Source organism: Cyprinus carpio, chromosome A13 (assembly GCF_018340385.1).
Source record: "Cyprinus carpio isolate SPL01 chromosome A13, ASM1834038v1, whole genome shotgun sequence".
NCBI classification, from domain to species: domain Eukaryota; kingdom Metazoa; phylum Chordata; class Actinopteri; order Cypriniformes; family Cyprinidae; genus Cyprinus; species Cyprinus carpio.
The window spans coordinates 13,237,840-13,243,735 of NC_056584.1; positions in this window are offsets into that span (position 1 = coordinate 13,237,840).

The window sequence follows — 5,896 nt, forward strand, 5'->3', positions numbered from 1 at the left end:
ATGATTGTGTAGCCTACAGAACTAGACTGAAAGACCACCATTTAAAGGCCTTTGCAGGTGTTTTGAGTTTAATTAGCTGATTAGAGTGTGGCACAAGCTGTGTTCAATATTGAACCTTTTCACATTACACAATATTTTGCCAAGAAGAATCACAGGCAACTCTGTCTTGTGTACCAAAACGCGTGAGAAGAGATACAAAGAATCACAAAAGACTACGACTCCTTCCCTTATTTCCTAGACCTCTCTCATTTCTCAGGCTTTTGGTGATGCATCTGCGATTCTCTCAGAGTGCGTTTTTGAAAATTTGCACTATGCGATCGTCTCACTCATGTGAACAAGCACAATTTGCCTAAGGCTTTTGTCTGCAATCTTCAGAAAACTATCAGCGAGTAAAAAAACTGGGCCTAAAATTGTGTTGTGTATACCCGGTGAATGGTTTTTGTTTCACAATCCTCTCCAGGGTGTGGTTATCCCTACTGCTTGTACACTTTTTTTTTGCCAATGCTGACTTTGCCCTTTTTGGTGTTTCTTTGTGTTCACAACTGTTGATTATTGTGACAGCTAACTTTCTGCTTCACATTACTCCTGCACCATACATGTGCTAGAATAACCGGAGCTACATTTTTCTGTTTATGGATATGACATGACATGCTCAGGCAAATGCATGCAAAATCTGCTCTAAAATAATAACAGTTATTATAGGCTTACTGCAGTTATTCAGTCCAAGTCTTCAACGTTTTTACTGTATCTCTGTGGCAGAATTACAGCTCCACATACTGGTCTGGCATGTAAACTACATCGTTTTGTGTCGGTTTCGTGTGGATGCATATATTTCTGGAGACGAAGGGGAAAAAAGATCGGATGGGGAAAGCTCTGGCTTAGTGTAGACATAGCCTCAGATGTTGATTCATTAACCAAGGGTTTGTCAGAATGATTCATCTTGATAACTTTGTTAGTGTGTTTGAACTGTTAGACTCATAAGATTCATTTGTTTGTGAATCGGAATACACTGGTCACCCTGTTTGTTTTTGTGTTCAGCTTTTCGATGTGTTTCTTGCCATTATGTTGTGGCACATGGACTATAATGAGTTCTTAAAATATGAGTTCTTGGCACTGTAGATTGTCTGCTGCTGGAAATGGGTGCAAGAAACATCAAATGGATGCATAAAATGATGTAATATTTTATTAATTATACTTAATTATTAAAAAATATTTAAGATTTTAAAAATAAATTGTGCTATATAATAGCATGAATTACAATTTTACTTCACACCTTTCAACAATAAGAAAATAACAATTCAGATGTACATGTTGTTTTTTTGATGACGTTGAGTGACTCTCTGAGACATGATTGTTTATCAGCTTGTGGTTCACCAAAACCAAATGTTTACAAGAACTTACTACAGGGCCCGGCAAGACAGTCTTAGCCACTGTCTGGAAGATAACGAGGGCCTTACAGTAGACACTATTAGTTCTGTTTTCTGCCAGACAGGATAATCCACCGTCTGATCAGGATAATCTGCCTGCCTGACCTGCCATTCGACCACCTTCACCCCCTGCTGACCAAGCAGAGGCACAGTTCAGTCTACCTGGGATGAGGAACCCACCATGAGGGTTTCCTCAGTGTTAAAGTACTTTCTACTATCCTAGTTTAATGTGCAGAGACCTCTAAGAAAGCAATTTTTTTTTTTTGGGGGGTGATTTCCCCAAACAGTGTAAACACCTCTGCTCTGTGGCGCTTTAAACATTGCTTGGCCTGTTTGCATGGCGCAGTGAGGTCTGCAATATCTGGAGAGAGCTACCAGTTAGCTTTCCCATTCATCACATGGCTGTTGCTCACTGCCACTGGACAAATCTGTCCCGAAGACTAATGCAGATGGGTGTTTGAAAGAGGACGTTATAGCATGTTTTAAGAGGGAATTTAGGTGTTAATGTGGTTTCAAAGTCATAAACAAAGGACATGGAATCCATTGACATCAGCAGTGTAAGGTCAGCCAAAGACTCACTGCTGGATAAACACTCATCTTACTAGAATTTCTCTCTCCAGTTCAGTTTCTATCAGTCCCTTTTCTTTGTAAATATTTTTTTCAGTTCATCCATTCACTTCAGCTCTTGTCATCTTTGTTTCTCTCTGCCTTTTCCTGTCAGTCTGTTATCTGTGGTCTTTGTCTTCCTTTCTGTTGTTTTTCCCTCTCTTGTTTTATTCTGTATTCTTTGGAAACTGCCCTCAAGGCTACTTTCCTTAAAAGCACATCAGACAGTGATGGACGTAGCCAGATTTGCTAAACTCTTGAGAGGAACTGCTCGAAGCTGCAACTTTTAAACTTCCTGTCAGGAGCTTGAGGTAAATTCTAAACGTTGCAGGCAATGGATGTCGTCCTCACTGGTTGTCTTTTTCACCTTAAAGCAAGTTTGTTGCCTGGCTAAGTGCTTCTAATATAAGCCTGCCGGTGGGAGACTGGTTTAAGAGCTTTGACTATCGAATCAGTTGTTGAGTTATGTCAGAGTTTCATGTCTGGGAGGTCAGCCTGTGAGTCATGTGTAGGAGTAGCACATGAACGCTCAGCTAAGATGTTCTGTATGCTGGCTTGGACTGGGACAAACAGATAAATCCTTGTCTGCACCCAAGCGTTATTTTATACAGCAGGATGAGATCTGAGTCAGATTGTAAAGGAAATTTCACAGCTACAGTGATAAGACGTGACTATTTGTGTTTTCGTGGAGTGAGAGTCTATGCTCACTCGAGGTGTTCACACATACAGAGATTTTTATTGCTGTAAGTCGCTAAGTGGCTCTAAGGGATAGTTTGCATAAATATACTGTCATTTATTCACTCTCATGTTGTTCCAAACCTGAATGGCTTTCTTTGTTCTCGGAAACATAAAAATCAAGGAAGACCATTATTACTTGATTCGCTTGGTTCCCAAAATATACAGAAAATATGGTGAAGAAACAAAGTCATACAGGTTTAGAAAAACTTCAGGGTGAATAAATGATGATTTTTGGGTGAACTAGCCCTTTTTGGGTTCCCATGGTCATGGAAAAGCTTGAAATATAAGGATTTTTTTAATCAGTTTTTCCCTTTAAGACATGGATATTAATTAAGTCTGAAAAACAGGGATATACTGTATATAAATAGATGAATGTACATTTTAATAGTTATGCTATTATTATTCCTGTATAAAATAAAAAGCCACAGTAGTGTCCAATTTGTGAGAGACTTGTTTTTTTTTTAATTAATTGGTTGAAAATGTACAGAAATTTATTTTAATGCTTTATTAGCGATTTAGTATCAATAATAAAGAATGACTCGAAAGGTTATGGAAATTCATTGGTCAAAAAATATGGGAACCCTGTCTATTATTGCAGGTAATAACTTTTTACTGCTGGATGCTGTAACGTTATTGTTGATATAGCATTGCTTTTGAAAATCAAATGAGATTACAAATTAGATTTAAAAAAAAATGTCATTCTAGTCCCATAAGCAATTATTTTTCTTGTAGCAGAATTTATTTTTATTTTTTAAATCTTCCTGGAGGGGAAGCAGTTTGAATATAAAATGCAGCAGTGCATAATACATCATATCAAGTCATGAACAAGATTAGCAATTATCAATACATGAATCAAACTCAATCAGAATGCAGACAATTACTGACACTGAATATTTTCTATGCACCATTTGTTGTTGTGTCTATGTGATATATGAACTTATATCTTTGGAGCATTTTATTATATCCCTCCCTGTATGTAAGCAGAGACAGATTGTGTAGTGATGTAATCATAAATCAACAAAACAATAACTTCTCATCCATCTTGTCTATGCTAGACTACAGTATCTCAGAGATCATGTGTCCTCCAATGAATTCACTTCTGTGAATCAATTCTGAGTCAATTCACTTCCCATCTGTATGAAGTAAAACTTTCTATGATCCACTGAAAATCAGCAGCTCTCACTGAAAATGAATGACTTGTGGTCACTTTATTACTGCAATTACATTTCAATCTTTATTACTGCAAATGAGCGTGAGGAGATGTTAACGTTTTTATTTCTGTTTATTTTTTCAGATATACAGTGTTGTGAAGATTCACACTTGTTAACAAGCAGGACGAGACACTTGCCGTCAATCTGCACACTGTTGCTACTGTTTAAGGGTGTAGCACAGAGCGCTGCAGTGAAGATCATCACACCACCCACAACCCAGAATCCTGAGTATAATGGTGTGAAATTCCACAACCAAATCCCAGAGAGCAGTTAACAAGGCCAAGAGACAGCATTTGCTTTTTCTGTCTGATGAAACGACAACAAGAAGCCAACGACCTTGGATAAACATTTTTTCCAGAACAATTTTATATATATTTTCTAGTTTATGAAAATTGCCATTTTTAGATCTTACATCTTTTGGATAAAACAGTAATAGATTCGACTCTGGAAAGATGAACTTGGTATTGTTAAGGGGAGGGACGATTTAGAATTCAAGCGATACTGATTTCCTCCACCATGTCATGGAAAAGAAACTACTTTGCATCTGGCAGCAGTGGCTTACAGGGTACATTCACCCCACGAACCATGACATCAGTTGCCCCCAGCAAAGGACTCATCAATGAGCCAGGACAGAACAGCTGCTTCCTGAACAGCGCTCTACAGGTAGGACTACACATGTTCATGTTAACACATCTTAAATGTTACCTTTTATACTTTTAGAAATCTGATTAGGGTCTTTCTGAAATATACAAATAGTTTCTTAGTTGAACAAGACTCTTAACCGAAATGATTAGTCTTTATATGGTGCTTTTAGAGATGTATCTCTGATGTGGCTCAATGTGGTCTCATTATACTTAGCAAACTTTGAGGACACCCCGCATGAGCTTGCTGAGATGTTTTCATCAAATGTTTGGCTCTACTTGTAGTCTGTGAGGATAGGATAAATGTTTTGCAGACTCTCTCATTTATTAATGACTCGTGCAACGCATGACCTCAACAGATGCTTGCTCTCATGGGTAGAAATTACCCCCACCTCCCCTTGTGATTACCCATTTGAAGTAAGAAGTCAAGATGCATATGGCAGCAATAGGAATGGTATGCTGACTCTTCACTTGTTGCTCTCCACACAAATGAGTACTATTAGACAGAAACCGCTGTGCTTTTTATCCATTGTGCTGCTTGTTGGAGCCTGCATTAGATTTAGTGATGATCCAAGCACTGTCTGCACTAGACCCCACAAACAGCTGTCAGACGCACACTGTCCTGGCCGGTTAATTACCCTGCACAGCAACCTGCCATTACTTACCCTCTATTTTTGGATTACTGTATAATCAGCTATATGGAAATACAGGGGCTTAGCTGGCACATAATATGTCTAAAGCTACAAATTAGTGTCAGTTATGATTGGTTTGGGGGGTTGGGTGTTCGAGGGAGCATTGCGGCTGGATTGTCTGTTGCCATGAAGCATTACAGTATGGCAAGACAATGAACTTAAAACCTAGGAGTGAAAACAGTAATTTTTTTTTTTATCTGTACTGTAGAACAAATTGTTGTGCTTTCTTGAATACTTTTCTGAGGATTTGTAAATAATTCTTATTTTTTAAGAACTTCTGTAAAGTCTGTAAAAATGTTACAGACATGAGTTAATTTTGGCTCTGATGGCTTCACAAATTATAATATCGGCCTATTTACATGTAAGGTGAGTTAGTTCTCTAGTATTGTTCTCTGCCCCTCAGTTTTCATGTTCTTTTTACATGAAGTGATAATATCGTTTTATTTTTGCGTTATATGCCCTATAATGCAATAAACTGTCCTTTAAGCTTTCCCAGAAACCCCTTCCAAAATCAATGCAGTTCACACCAGCCATTCAATAAAATGTGTTATGCAATCAATAAGCATAAATGAATTTGAAGG